General features: G+C 42.1%; 1 protein-coding gene across 1 annotated transcript in view; it reads right to left on the bottom strand.

Moving 5' to 3' along the window:
* cab39l (calcium binding protein 39-like) overlaps positions 1–16,474 on the bottom strand; it is a 60,458-nt gene extending 43,984 nt beyond the window's left edge. Inside the window, exon 1 of the mRNA XM_063051113.1 lies at positions 16,328–16,474. The gene's annotated coding sequence lies outside the window, so the exon portion shown is untranslated. The remainder of the gene's footprint in view (positions 1–16,327) is intronic.
* Positions 16,475–16,782: the final 308 nt, after the last annotated feature.

Here is a 16,782-nt window from a genome sequence, read left to right as displayed (position 1 = left end):
AAGACTCGATGGAATGAATGGTCTTATGGCTTATGGGCTGAGGACCAAGTTACTTTGTGAAACGGATTTACGATCAAAAATACTGAGAGCTAGCTCCTTAATAGTGGGAGTTTGTAAACATAAAATAGATTTCAAGAAATGGGCCAAACAACTGGGGGGGGGGGAATAATGCAGTAAAAAGTTCAATATATTGAAAACAATTTTATCTGCAATCACATAAAGGTTTTTACTTCTTGCATTGTAGTAGCATTTTAAATCAAATCCAATTTAACAGTTTTGTGCCTATAGTTTCCCTGCTGGCAATTCTGGGCCTTGGCCTGGGTGAGAACAGCAAGATGCAGAACCTTTGTGAAAGTAAGATTTTTTTTAAGTTAGAGGAACTGAATAAAGTTATTTCTGGCTGTCACATAATAAGTGGCTAAATGACCAAATCGCTATCTTCCCCATCTTCTGAAGAAAGATGCATGTGATCACAAAAGAACATTCTTGTGAGCAAATTCGCAGAAAATACTAAAATACAGTTTCTGGAAATAATAAAATGCTATCATTTTTATCTATGTTTAATTCTTTATCTATGATGGCAAATGAAAAATCTAAAATGTATGCAGTTCTTGGGAACATGTAATGAGACTGCTAAATGCTGATGTTAAAACATGGTTGCACAGAACAAACTTCTGTTCATGACTTTAACATTTCCAAGTCAACATCACAGGCCAGAATTGGAAGCATTTTCCAGTTTACCACTCACATGAAAATTGACCAATATTTTGAACAAGTATTTCAAGCTTACTATCACATCTGAAAATAAGGATTTTTTTTCCCAAAGTAATAATGTCATTCTAACAATGCATTATCGTGTCAATAGACTAAATTTACAACAATTCACTGCAGGAAGTCTTTAGCAACCAGCTGACAAAATTATAGTAAACTTCCTCCTATTGTAGGAATGGAAAGATATGAAAAACATTTAAGCAGTAAGTCGTCAGAAAATGGAGCATTTAAAAAAGATTCATAATATCACACACAATGCTAAATCTCATTCATCTCCAAGTCTAAACTGACAGTATATATCAATCTTAGCTGCAAAGAGGCAAGGTATTAACTCTACAATAATACCACAGCTTCTATGGTCATCCAACCTTATCACAAGTTACCAGTTGTCTCAAATTTAACCACGATTTAAACTCAATCTCTCGACCATAGCAACTTACGTTGCTGTATCAGATTTCAAAACATACATTAAGACATGAAGATCTCTTCTAAATGTCAAAAACAATTACTTTCAAATTAAATACAGGTGTCCCCCGCTTTTCAAACATTCGTTTTACAAAACCTCACTGTTACGAAAGACCTACATTAGTTCCCTGCTTTCGCTAACAGAAGGTGTTAGCGAATCAATTATTTTGTGCTTTATATTTGTAACTAAGCAACCCGGTGACCTGTTGGGGCACCCTTTGAGAGAAATTACCTAATTATGCCACGTGGAAAGGGAGAAGGGGGACATTATGGTCAAGAGATGTAGCCAAACATTGTCGGGAAGCGGGAAGGAGAGGGAGAGAACAAGAATCGGATGAGGCCAGGGCTGCACGACTCCAGGATCAAAGAGTCAGGACAGAAAAAGATGAGAAGAAGAGACAGAGGAGGAAAGGCGCGCACGTCTCCAAAATGACAACAATAGGCACAGAAGGAGCAGAGAACAAGAATCGGATCAGGCCAGGGTCGCACAACTCCAGGATCAGAGAGAAAGAACAAACAGTAGAAGAGATGAAGAGATGAAGGATGAAAGGGCTGCATGTCTCCAGAATGATAAAAACAGGCAGAGAAGGATGAGAGAGGAAGAGACAGAATAGGAGAAAAGGGAAGATCAACTTGAGAATATCCTTCGTTAAACTAGGAGGAGCTATATTTGTCTTGCCACATGTCTTTCTTCTTTAATAAACTGAGTTTTTCTTCTTTAATTTCCAAAGCACATCACATCAGACTGCACTACCTTTCTCTCAAAGGGTGCCCCAACAGGTCACCGGGTTGTTCAGTTACAAATATAAAGCACAAAATAATTGATTGCATAAGTATTCATCTCCTTTAATATGATACACCAAATCATCACTGGTACAGCCAATTGGTTTTAGAAGTCACATAATTAGTTAAATAGAGATCGCCTATCTGCAAGCAAGGTGTTTCAATTGATTGCATCTGGATACACCTGTATCTGGAAGGTCCAACTGCTGGTGAGTCAGTATCCTGGCAAAAACTACACCATGAAGGCAAAAAAAACACTCCAAACAATTCTGTAAAAAGCACAAGAGATTGATGCAAGAAAATTTCCAAGTCACTGAATATCCCTTGGAGTACAGTTAAGTCAATCATCAAGAAATGGAAGAATATGGCACAGCTGTAAATCTGCCCAGAGCAAGTCATCCTCAAAAACTGTGACCATGCAAGAAGGGACTAGAGATGGAGGCCACCAAGAGACCTATAACAGCTCTGGAGAGTTACAAGCTTTAATGGCTGAGATGGGAGAGACTGCACATACAATTGTTGCCCAGCTGCTTCACCAGTTGCAGCTTTATGGGTCAGTGGCAAAAGAGAAAGCCACTGTTGAAAAAAAAAATTCACATGAAATCTCAGCTAGGGTTTGCCAGAAGGCACGTGGGGATTCTGAAGTAGCTGGAAGAAGATTCTATGGTCTGATGAAATGAAAATTGAGCTTCTTTGCCATCAGACTAAAAGCTATCATTAAATATACACCATTCCTACCATGAAGCATGGTGGTGGCTGCATCATGCTGCGGGGATGCTTCACTGCAGCAGGCCCTGGAAGGCTTGTGAAGGTAGAGGTTAAAATGAAAACAACAAAATACAGGGAAATCCTGGAGGAAAACTTGATGCAGTCGGCAAGAGAACTGTGACTTGGGAGAAGACTTGTTTTCCAACTAAGACAATGTCCCCAAGCACAAGGCCAAGGCTACACAGGAATGGCTTAAAAACAACAAAGTTAAGGTCCTGGAGTGGCCAAGGCCTCAATCCAATTGAGAATTTGTGGCTGGACTTGAAAAGGACTGTTTACTCGTGATCCCCATGCAATCTGACAGAGCTTAAGCAGTTTTGTAAAGAAGAATGGGGGGAAAATTGCAGTGCAAAGCTGATAGAGATCTACCCACAAAGACTCAAGGCTATAATTGCTGCCAAAAGGAACATCTACTAAATACTGACTCAAAGGGGGTGAATACTTATGCAATCAATTATTTTGTGTTTTATACTTGTAATTCATTTAAATCACTTTGTACAGATCCATTTTCACTTTGACACGAAAGAGTTTTTCCTGTTGATCAGTGTCAAAAACAGCCAAATTAAATCCACTGTGATTCAATGTTGTCAAACAATAAAACATGAAAACTTCCAAGGGGGGTGAATACTTTTTATAGGCACTATACATGGAGGGGCAGAGCTTAGACGATATGGGTTGAATGCAGGAAATTGGTATTAACTGAGTTGGCACAGTGGTCAGTATGGACTTGTTGGGCTAAAAGGCCTATATCCATGCTGTATTGTGCTATAATGTGCTACTTCTGTTACTGGAATGATAGTCATAAGATGAAACCTTACCATATCCTGGGATTATCAACCATTCCCACATCTTACAAAGGAATTAAATAAAATTGTTCAAGTTTGTATTTGTTCAGCAGTGCAATCTCCACATACACATAATTCAGATTTCTTAGAAAGGAAGTATTTAAAGACTGCTGGAAGACAGGGCCAAAATGGACAATGGTTGGTAACATTGGGCTTAAATCAAGGTTACGGCATGAGAGAAGAGTTGGAATCAGATGCGAGCTAACAAAAAAAAGACATAATGGAGAGTTTATCCATAAGATATGGGAGCAGAATGTGGCTGTTCATCCCCCATCGAGTCTGCTCTGCCATTTGATCGTGGCTGATTTATTTCTCTCAACCTTATTCTATTGTCTTCTCTCCACAACCTTTGATGCCCTTAGTTTTCAAGGACCTACTCCTCTTCTGCCCCCTTCCCTTCTGAGCCACAGAGCCAGACTCGGTGCCAGAGACCTGGTTGCAGCTTCCCCCAGTTGGTCATGCCCCCCCCAAATAGTATCCAAAATGGTATTCTTGTTATTGAGGGCATCAGCCAGCCTATTCCTTTTTCCTCTCCTAACAGTCACTCAGGTACCTGCCTCCTGCAATTTAGGGGTGACTACCTCCCTGTACCTCCGATCACCTCATCTTATCATATGAGCCTAAGGTCATCCAGTTCCTCAACACAGTCTCTTAGGAGCTGCAGCTCAGTGCACTTAATAGAGATATAGTTATCAGGGAAACAGCTGGTCTCCCAGAGTTCCCACATCTCACACAAAGAACATACCACTACCTCCGACCCCTTTCCCAGCACACTAGCTATGTACCAACAAAAAAAATTACTTGAAACTTACTTATACTTAAAATCTCTGCCTATGCTTGCCCAAGCCTGTTCTCACCAAAGTCTGACAACTCTAACACTGGACAACTCCAACAATGGCAACTCTGCGTACACCTCCTTTTAAATTTGCCCTGCACTGACTGCAGCCCGCCAAAGCTATTTTTAAATGTCGTGCTGCATCACCAACAACCTCGCACATAGATTGCAGCCTATCGTAAAGAACCAAAAGTACTTTTTAAATCTCACACTGCGTCACCAATGAATAACCTCTTGCACCAACTGCAGCCCTCATCAGGGTCTTTTTACCTTTGCACTTTCTTAACTCTACCCACAAGGTTGTTACAGCCAGGGCTGGTGATGGGGACAAGCTCCCACTACCTATTAAATGCCCCCAGTGATTTGCACCTCAAATAGCCTCTGACAACCAAGTCCTGGCCTTCACATGTGGCTTAGCTACTAAGCCAGGCAGAACTGTTTTTACTAACAGGAGAAGGGGCTAAGGTAGGCTACTGGTGCCTTAAAACCAGTTGCTTCAGGCAGATGGGGCTCGTTAGCCGTGGTTGGCAGCTCATCTAAGAGAATGAAAACTCTGATCGCAAGCCTCCACTGCCTTGCAGCTATACTCATTTATGAGGAGAGCTTTGGGATTAAACCCAAAGGGAAAATCCAGAGCTAGTGTCCCTAAGGCAGTCCTACATTGAGTTCAATGCTGACATGCTGACTGGCAACTCCTGTGACGCTGCTGGTACCAAACACTACCAGTTTCTGCTGTTCCTTTGGGTTCATGAGATGCATGGAGAGTGGGAGCTTGCTACGTGGGCAATAGCTTGCTCTCCATATCATACTGCCCAGGCTTGCATATCCAGACAGCTAGGTTGCAATATCTATGGTTGACTGACCAATGGAGGCCTCATTCACTCACCCACAATGATTCTACATCTTATGATCCTATATCACCTCTTTTTTAAGGATTTGATTTCATTTATTTTAAACCAACAAAGCCACCCCACCCCCTCTACCTGTTGTTTCAATATAATATGCATCTTTGGATGTTAAGCTCCCAACTCTGACCTTTCTTCAGCCACGATTCACTACGCCCACAATGTCATACCTGCCAATCTCTAATTGCGGTACAATAACACTTATTCCATATACTGCATGCATTCAAATATAACACCTTCAGTCCTGTATTTATCACCCTTTTCAATTTTGCTCACATCTTACACTTCAACTCATCCCACTGACTGCAATTTTGCCCTACCACCTGCGCATGCTTCCTCACAGTTTCACCACACACTGCATCTACTTGTATACCAATTGCCCCATCCTTAGCCCTATCAGTCGAGTTCCAATTCCCCTAAATTAGTTTAAACCCTCCCCAACAGCTCTAGCAAACTTGTCCACCTACCCAAAGTGTTGCAGTTTGGGAGATCAAATGTAAAGAAACAGAACACTGTTAAGGCAAGACCCTTAACAGTGTTGATGTGCAGAGGGATCTTGGAGACCACATCCTTAGCTCTCTGAAAGTGGCTACACAGGTTGACATGGTGGTAAAAGTGGCTAATGCCATACTTGCCTTTATTAATCAAGAAAATAAGTGCAACAGTCAGAAAGTTACATTGTCTTATACCAGAGGGCATGCATTTAAGGAGAAGATGGGGAAGATCAAAAGGAGATGTGCAGCAAATACAAGGATGTGGACATTGTGTAAGGAGAACAGATTAGTTTCATTGGGCACTTGATTACTAATTTAATTAGCTTGGCATGATTTCAGTGCTCACAAGACTGACCCGAAGAAAGAGCAAAACTACAGCTCTTCCATGAGTGAAGTTCAAAGAAGCAATCCAACACCATAGTTGAATAACATTCAGCTGGGGAGATGGATTATGATCCTGGAAATCAATTGAACTAGAGGACACTGGTACTTGGTAGCAAAGCCATGAGAAAAGCAAGGATTCAAGTCTTGCCATCTCAGAGACAAGGTCCATACATTCTTCACACGTGTTGGAGGTAAAGGGGGAAGCGAAAGGAAAGAAAAATTTTAATACTTGACAGTGCAGTGAACCTAAAATTATCTTTCTAGGATGGCCCTGGAATAGTGACACTTTAGGAATTCCAGAAGAAACCTCGAAACAATTCATCTTGGTTAATCAGATCCAGCAATAAATAGCACATAACTGATTAGGTATGTACCCTTTGAGCAAGTGAATTAACAACAAGGTGTCCCAAAGCTACAAATATAACAGGAGAAAGCAGAAACAATACCGGGGGGGGGCGCGGCAGGAACTCTGCAATAGTAGAAATGAGGGAATGAGGGGGCAATTAAACAAATTAGCGTTGCATAATTATTGCAGTGAATGGAGTGTCAAAAACTAATGAGTTAAATGTACAAAAGCATTTATCTAGTGGAATCTGAGGAGGATTGTGTGATGGGATATACAAGGTAGTGATTAGAGATATCATGAATTAATGCATGAAAGAAACACGAGAAGTAGCTCCGGAAATAAATGGAGAAACCTTTATCTTTAGGGAAGACCAGTTATTTGAGACAGTCTATTCTATTTTAAAAATTCCAGTTGTTATTCTTTAACTAGTTATTAAACTTCTCAAATAGCTTATGCACTATAAATTTTCATGTGCAAGGTGGTAGACTTACCATTTAACTAAATTACAAATAAAAATTAAATGTTCTAAAGCTGTTCAGAAAAAAATTGAATGCATAATATAACTTTCCCTTTCTAATAATTAAAAGAGATGGGATAGATAAACAACATCACACAAGATGGTTGAAATTCTGCATCACAAACTATAATTACAGAAGTAGAAAGAATTCATAGTTGCGTGGAAGGGAATAAGGGGAATGAGCAAGAATAGTTAATTTTCTGGAGGAAAACATTACTTAATAGGCTAGATCAACCAATGCTGGGCAGTAATATTTCATATACAAGTAGCTTCCCATTTCAAAAGAGTGGGCTAATTTGCAACTTTCCTTAGCTTTCTATCCAATTAATGAGTTTAATTAATCAATCTTTAAAATATGCTTCATACAGTTAACTATCCCTCAATACCGACTATTGTTCCTATAAGAACCAAAAGACTCCTCCTCTCACCATCACTTCAACTTCACAAAGCATCAGAAGGTTAAGCTCAAATTATCATCAGTATTTCATATTCTAGCTGATGTCAAAAAAATTCAAATCACGAGATAAAAAGAAATTAGTGCAACAAGCATTAAAATTTGTGGTCACATATCCCGGAAGTTACTAAACATTGAGGCACAGAAATGTAGTGGGACTTAAAAATAGAAGAACAACAGTCAATTTATCCATTGCAAGGCTGCACCAACAGTAAGCAAGTGATCACAAACATGAGAAAATCCACAGAAGCTGACGCGCGCGCGCGCACACACACACACACACACGCGCACACACACACACACGCGCACACACACACACACGCGCACACACACACACACGCGCACACACACACACACACACACACACACACGCGCACACACACACACACACAGTGCTTGAGGAACTCACCAGGCTATGATGCTGAGCCCTTCTTCTGCCACCACTGTACCTACTTATTTGGCAAGGACTCTCCAGCCCATACTGATAATCCCTTCTTCTGTCTTCAACCCTCCTCCTCTTCCTGGACACCACACTCTGGTCTTCTGCCTGCTCTGGATCTTTTCATTGCTAACTGCCGACAAAACATCAACTGTCTCGACTTTACCACTCCTCTCTCCAAGTCTAACCTCACCACTTCCAAAGGCACTGCTCTCCACTCTATTCCTAACTTCACCATCAAACCTGCAGATAAGCGGGGTGCTGTAGTAGTCTTGCTTAAGGCCCGGTGACAGCTCTCAGACACTTCCTCTTACTTAGCCCTCGAGCAGGACCCCACTGAGGTGCGCCAGGCCATTGTCACCCACAACATCACTGACCTTATTAACTCTGGGAATCTCCCATTCACTGCCACCAATCTCAGTTCTCTCACCCGACACCTCCTGTTTCTACCACCTACCCAAGATCTACAAACCCGCTTGTCTTGATAGACCCATTGTTTCTGCTTGTTCTTGCCCTACCGAACTTGTATCTGCATACCTTGACTCTGTTTTACCCCCGCAGGTTCAGTCCCTTCCTATCTACATCTGTGACATTTCACACACTCTGGATCATTCCAAAGACTTCAAATTCCCTGGACCCAATCGTTTCATATTCATCATGGACATCCAGTCCCCATATATCCCCACAGCCCATCAGGAGGGCTTTAAAGCTGTCTGCTTCTTTCTAGACAATAGACCCAACCTGTACCCCTCCACCACCACTCTCCTCCGTCTAGCCAAAGTGGTCCTCACTCTCAATAATTTCTCCTTCAGATCATAGTCATACTTTATTGATCCCGGGGGAAATTGGTTAATCCCACCTCCCACTTCCTTCAAACCAAAGGTGAAGCTATGGGCACTCACATGTGTCCTAGTTATGCCTGCCTTTTTGTCAGCGACATGGAAAAATCTATGTTCCAAGCCTACTCCAGTATCATTCCCCAACTCTTCCTACGCTACATCAAAGACTGCATTGGTGCTGCTTCCTGCACCCATGCTAAGTTTGCCAACTTCATCAACTTTGCCTCCAACTTCAACCCTGCCCTCAAATTTACCTGGTCCATTTCTAACACCTCCCTCCCCTTTCTCAATCTCTCTGGAGACAGTTTATCTACTGATATCTTTTATAAACCCACTGATTCTCACAGCTACCTGGACTATACCTCTTCCCATCCCGTCACTTGTAAAAATGCCCACTCCTCCTCTCTCATAATGAGGCTTTTCATTTCAGAACTAATGAGATGTCCTCCTTCTTCCAAGGAAGGGACATTCCTTCCTCCAGCATCATCACTGCTAACTGCATTGCTTCCATGTCACACAAGTCTGCCCTCACCCTATCAAGGATAGAGTTCTTCTTGTCCTCACCTATCACCCCACTAGCCTCCTCATCCAGTACACAATTCTCCATAACTTTTGCTATCTCCAGTGAGCTCCCACCACCAAGCAGGAGTTAAGGTAAGAGGGGGAAATGTGAATGGGGAATGGTGAAGGGGGTGGGGGTGGCATTTCCAAATATTTGAGGAATTGATATTCATGCCATCACACTGGAGGCTACCCAGACGGAATACAAGGTGTTGCTCCCCCAACCTGGGTGTGGTTTCATCACGACTTTTCTCATTCCCATTTCCCTCTCCCCTCATGTCCTTACCTGTCGATCACCTCCTTCTGGTGCTCCTCCCCCTTTTCTCTTTCATGAACTTCTGTCCTCTATCAGATTGCCCTTGTCCAACCCTGTATTTCCTTCACCAATCAATTTTCCAGCTCTTCACTTCATCCCTTCCCCCCCTCCCAGTTTCACCTATCACCTTGTGTATCTTCCTCTCCTCCCCCCACCTTCTTACTGACTCAACTTTTTTCCCCTCTCCAGTCCTGATAAAGGGTCTCAGCCCAAAACGTCAACTTTACTCTTTTCCATGGATGCTCCTGGCCTGCTGAGTTCTTCCAGCATTTTGAGTGTAAAACCTTGACAAACTTCTTTCAATAGATACGCAATGGAGAGCACACCGACTGGTTGCATCATGGCCTGCAATGCCTTGAATAGAAAAGCCTGCAAATCGTGGATATGGCCCAGCCCTGAGCACATTTACATGAAATGCAGTCGCAAGAAAGCAGCATCCATCATCGAGAATCCCCACCATCCAGGACATGATCTCTTCTCATTACTGTCATCAGGGAGGTGGTACAAGAGCCTTAGGACCCACACCACCAAGTTCAGAAACAGTTATTACCCCTCACCCATCAGGCTCTTGAACCAGCAGCGATAAATTCACTCACCCCAACATTGAACTGTTCTCACAACCCATGGACTTACTTTCAAGGACTTGTCATCTCATTTTTCAATATTATTGCTTATTTATTTATTATTTCTTTCTGTATTTGTACATTTTGTTGTCTTTTGCATATTTGATTGTTTGTCCATCTTGTCACATATAGTCTTTCATTGATTCCATTGTGTTTCTTTCTAGTTATGTGAACATCCACAAGAAAACGGATTTCAAGGTTGTATATGGTGACACATGTACTTGAACTTGGAATGTCATAGCTGGTGCCCATAAATAACACTATATAACTGAGACTGTTGTTGCACACCTCATGATACTAATATCAGCTGAGGCCTTCAACCTTCTTTTGCTACTACAAACAGACCGAATGACTAGGTTAAAAGAAATTACCTTTTGGAATATTTTAGATTTCATGATTACTTGCATTTACAAAAAATGCAAACATTACAGGTACAACAGTTATTCTACAATTTAAGACTTTTCCCTAACTGTCCCTTCATTTAAAAAGCAGTTTAAAAAAAAATGAACATGTTATAAATATTGCATTATATTCATGAGACATAGGAGTAGAATTAGGCCATTAAACCCATTGGGTCTGCTCCGCCATTTCATCATGGTTGATTTATTATCTCTCTCAGCACTATTCTCGTGCCTTCTCTCCATAACCATTGACACCCTGACTAATCAGGAACCCATCAACCTCCATTTTATATCTAATGACTTAGCCTACAAAGCCATCAAGTGGCAATGAATTCCACAAATTCACCACCCTTTGGCTAAAGAAATTCCTCCACATATCTATTATAAATGGAAGTCCCTCTATTCTCAGGCTGCACCCTCTGATCCAAGACTCCCCACTATGGGAAACATCCTCTCTATATCCACTGTATCTAGGCCTTTCAATATTCAAAAGGTTTCAATGAGATCCCCGCCCCCCCCCATTCTTCTAAACTCCCGTTGGTACAGGCCGAAAGCCAACAAACACAACTCATTCATTAACCTATTCATTCTTGTGAACCTCCTCTGGACCCTCGTCAATACCAACATATCTTTTCTTAGATAAGGGGTCCAAAACTGCTTACAGTACTGTAAATGCCACCTAATGCCTTATTAAGCCTCAGCATTACATCCTTGCTTTAATATTCTAGTCCTCTCAAAATCAATGCTGACATTGCATTTGCCTTCCTTGTCACCGACTTAACCTGCAAGTTACCCTTTAGGGAATCCTGCACGAGTCCCTTTGCATCTCTGATTTTTGAATTTCTCTCCATTTAGAAAATAATCTATGCCTTTATTCCTTCTACCAAAGTGCATGACCATACACTTCCCTACACTATATTCTGTCATTTCTTTACCCATTCTTCTAATCTGTCCAAGTCCTCCTGCAGACTCCCTGCTTCCTCAACACTACCTACCCCTCCACCCATCCACAAACTTGGCCACAAAGCCATCAATTCTGTCATCCAAATCATTATTTCATGGGAAAAAAGCAGTCCAAACACCGAACACTGCTAGTCACCAGCAGCCAATCAGAACAAGTCCCCTTTATTCATACCCCTTGCCCACTGCCAGTCAGCCACTTCTGTCCATGTCAGTAAAGGCATCCGTTAGTTTTGCGAGACCATGGATCTGCGCCTGGAAAGGCTTCACTCTCCAGGGCGCAGGCCTGGGTAAGGTTGTATGGAAGACCAGCAGTTGCCCATGCTGCAAGTCTCCCCTCTCCACAACACCAAGGGAGGGGCATTAGGGCCCATACAGCTTGGCAAGGAAAGGGCATCAGGGCCCGTACAGCTTGGCACCAGTGCCATCGCAGAGCAATGTGTGATTAAGTGACTTGCTCAAGGACACAACACGTTCCCTCGGCTGGGGTCGAACTCACGACCTTCAGGTCGCTAGTCCAATGCCTTAACCACTTGGCTACGTGCCTATGCCAGTATATTTCCTGAAATGCCATAGGTTCTCATCTTGTTAAGCAGCCTCATGTGCAGCTCCTTGTCAAAGGCCTTCTGAAAATCCAAATAAACAACATCTACTGGCTCTCCTTTGTCTATCCTACCTGTTCTCATCAAAGAATTCCAACCATTTGTCAGGCAAGATTTCCTGTTTAGAAAACCATGCTGACTTTGGCATGTTCCTCCAAGTACCCGAAAAACTCATCCTCAATAATGGATTCCAGCATCTTCTAAACCACTGAAATCAGGTTAACTGGCCTATAATTTCCTTTCTTCAGCTTCCCTCCTTTCTTAAAGAGTAGAGTGACATTTGCAATTTTACAGTCCTCCAGAACCATTCCAGAATCTAGAAAGATCACTAATGCCTCCACAATCTCTTCAGCTACCCCTTTCAGAAACCTGGTGTGTAGCTCATCTGGTCCAGGTAACTAAGCTAACTTCAAACCTTTCAGCTTCCCAAGCCTTCTCCTTATCAATAATAGCTACACGAATTTTTGCCCCTGACATGCTCAAAATTTATGGCATACTGCTCCTCTTTCATAGAAAGACTGACAAAATATTAAGTTCATCCACCATTTCTTTGTCCCCATTACTACCTCTCCAGCAATATGGTATCCACTCTCATTCGCTTTTAATCTTTATATATCTCAAAAAAACCTTTTGTATCTTTTTTAATATTATTGGCTCGCTTACCTTCAGGTTTCATCGTTTCTCTCCTTATGGCTTTTTGTTTCCTTCTGTTGGTTTTGAAAAGCTTCCCAATCTTCTAATTTCCCATTAATCTTTGCTTTATGATGTGCCCTCACTTTTGTCTCTATCCTGCCTTTGACTTCCCTTGCCAGCTACAGTTGCTTCCTCTTCCTTTTCTTCCTTCAGATATATCTATCCATTGGCTTCTGAATTGCTCCCAGAAACTCCAGCCGTTACTGCTTTGCTGTCATCCCTGCTAGTGTCCCCTTCAAATCAACTTTGGCCAGCTCCTCTCTTGTGCCTCTGTAATTCTTCTTACACCACTGTAATACTGATACATCAGACTTTAGCTTCTCCCTCTCAAATTGCAGGGTGAATTCTACCATATTATGACCACTACCTACTAAGGGTTTCTTTACCATAAACTTGCTAATCAAATCTGGTTCATTAAACACCCAACCCAGAATTGCCATTCTTCTAGTAGGCTCAACCACAGCTGTTCTAAAAAGCCATCTCGTAGGCATTCTATAAATTTCCTCTCTTGGGATCCAGCACCAGCCTGATTTTCCCCAAACTACCTACATATTGAAATTCCCCATGATTATCACAACTTTGCCCTTTTTACATGCCTTTTCCAACTCCCACTGTAATTTGTAGCACGTATTCTGGCTACTGATCAGAGGCCTGTATACAACTCCCAGAGGGCCTTTTCACTTTTGCAGTTTCTCAATTCTTCCCACAAGGATTCTATGTTTTCCAATTCTGTCAACTCTAAGGATTTGATTTGATTTAATTTAACTCTTTAAACCAACAGAGCCATCCCATCCCCTCTGCCTGTCATTTCAACACAATGTGTATCCTTGGATGTTAAGCTCCCAACTAAGATCTTTTTTCAGCTATGACTCAGTGATGCCCACAATATCATTTTTTTAAATTTTACCATGATGCTAAACTTCAGCTCATCCCACTGACAACAATTATGCTTTATTATCTACCTGTCCTTCCACAGCCTGCACTGACTTGTATATCAACTGCCCCATCACTCTGGTTCCCATCCCCCTGCCATACTGTGCTCCTGGAGAATGTATTTTCCCCTTAAGTTCTCAACCAGACATTTGGCTGAATTATATTTTTTTAAAAAACGAAGAACAGCATAGAAATTTGTGCCAACCTCTATAAACCTACTCCATGCTCAATCTAACAAAACCCTCCTACATTGCCCTTTAAACCTCCACTTTTCTTACATCCATATGCCTATCTGTCCCTATAGATCAGTCTCTACCACTAGCCCCAGCCAGCACTGTGTTCCAGGCAGCTACTACCACTCTGATACAGAACTGAACACAACACAACACAAATGTGGTCAAACCAGAGTTTTATACAGCCGTAACATTATCTGAATGGGTGGTGGGGTGGAAATCCCTTTATGCCAAAAAGAGGTGCAAGGCACCCCTTCTCTCTGCTAGCCTACAGGTCACCCTTGGGCAAAGTGTAGCACCTGCTTAGCACACCCCCACCCCACAAAGATCAGGATCATGTGAAGCTATGGGAGCAGGTGGTGCATATCACAAGTCCAGGTTATGCAACCACTGACGGCAGGCAGACAATCACTGTAGAGTATTGAATATGGCTGGGGTCACCTGTCTTGTAAAGACACTGCCCAGAAGGGAATGGCAAACCACTTCTGTAGAAAAGTTTGTCAAGAACAATCACGTCACGAGATGACGATCACCTACGTTATACAACACAGTACTTGATGATGATGATGAACACTACCTCACAGCTCAAAATCAATCCCTCAACTAATGAATGCCGATGCAATATTTAAGTAAATAGTCACAACAACAGAAGAAACTGGCAGTTACTTTGACATTTCTAATTATAAAGACATTCACTAGTCACTAATTTGGGGAGCAACTTTAAAGAATCTAAGGATTTGGACCCCAAGCTTTCTCTGTAACTTTGCACTCGTCTTCAGGTTCAATCTTTATTTAGATACAGCGCAGTATAGGGCCTTCAAACCTTTCAAGCTGCAACACCCAGCAATATCCTAATTATGGGACAATTTACAATGACCTGAGGAATCCCAAAGGGTCACAGGAAGAATGTTCAAACTCCCTGCAGGCACTGGCAGGAATTGAACTCAGGTTGCCTACATTGTAGAAGCATTGTGCTAACCACTACACTACCGTACCACCCGAGGCTGAAATCTTCCAAAGCATAAGTAGCTAGTAAATTAACTTTCTCTACAAAATGAAACAGATTTGTCAGCAAGATACTCCATGCATGTTGGACAAACCTCAAGATGTACATTTTCCTTTCTTATTTCTCACCCGGGTTCTGATGTCACGGCCACTGTGAATGACAGCAGTCATTCCGGTCTCAGATTTTTAAGTAAATAGTCACAACAACAGAAAAAACTGGCAATTACCTTTATATTTCTAATCATAAAGACATTCACTAGTCGTAAAACTTTTGAAACAAAACACCCATGAGAACTCCAAATCACAAGATTTATTATTCTTCATATTCAGACTATTTTCATGTTAAACTTGAATTGCTGCATTGTAATTTTGATCATGACTTATCATCTTGTAACATACTGAAATGGGGTATCCTTAAATTACTGTTAAAATTGCAATCATGTTAAATGCCTGGGTATGTAAACACAGGATGAAGTGGTTGTCCAAAAGAAGCAAAGATTAATTATCACTGCACTGGAAAAGTGAATATTTGCATGCTTCTGTTCCTTCGTGGATACAAAGCAGACTTGGGCTTGGCAGCCTGTTTAGAGAACAAATCGAACACTGGAAATGAATTGGATGGTCACTGAGATTTTCTGCCTTCATGCAAAACACGCCAAAGTATTTAAACAATGCTCACAAAAATTCACCCGGGTGCCCAACTTTCACATTTAGCCTCCTAGTAGTTAACGTCAAATGTTCAAAGTAAGTGATGCAATCTAAGAAAAGAAATAAGGTAGCTTGGGAGTTAATTAAATTTGAAATTTCTTAAATGTATCCGCATCAGAATAAAAGGCGATTAAACAAAAAATAAGGGTAAGTTAGCAGACAAAAACGGCAGCACACTAGCAGCGAGTCAAACACAAAACAATACAACAGATAAAGTCTGGGGACTTGAATGCAGTACAGTACCGAACACTGCACAAACTCTTATGGTTGCCACTGATTGACAGGTCCAACGCGGACATGCGCAGTGACCTCAACGGGAGAGAAACGGCCCAACCGTCACTCTGTAGAAATAAAACTCTCCACCACAGAAAACCGACTCGCGTGTTTTCTTTTCCCGGTAGCATACGCTGCCGACGCGTTTCTTTAGAGGCCGATGACGCGACGTACCGGCAAAAGAAGAAGGAGAAAAATCACACCGCCGCCAGCTCTCTCATTTCCGGCTCTTTGTATTGTGAGGCCGCTCGGTAACTTCCAATCGCCCCCGCCCTCGTCAGCAGGAGACGCGAGACGAGCTGCTCGGCCTTACGTCACTAAATCGCGTGAGCGCTCTGCGTCACCTGACACGTGTTCTCCGCCACGTGATCCGTGCGCCTGTGGCGCGCAAGCGGGGTAGTACGGGTTCTTGGTAGTTGCCTGTGGGCTTTAATTTTTTCCCGCCTTAACTGCGAGGAATTTGAAATAAGAACTGAAAAAGCCGGAAATTTCTCGGTAGATCGGGCAATATTTGTCGAAGGAAACGTTAATTGTTGCAGACGGAGGGCCCTTGGTCAGAACTGGGAAAGAAAGAAAACACAAATTCTGCAGATACTGGAAATCCAAAGCAGACGGGTTTTTTAAGATAC

Source organism: Mobula hypostoma, chromosome 6 (genome assembly GCF_963921235.1).
Source record: "Mobula hypostoma chromosome 6, sMobHyp1.1, whole genome shotgun sequence".
Taxonomy (NCBI): Eukaryota; Metazoa; Chordata; class Chondrichthyes; order Myliobatiformes; family Myliobatidae; genus Mobula; species Mobula hypostoma.
The sequence above is the reverse complement of the archived record's forward strand: the minus strand, read 5'-3'. Positions and strand labels throughout refer to the sequence as shown.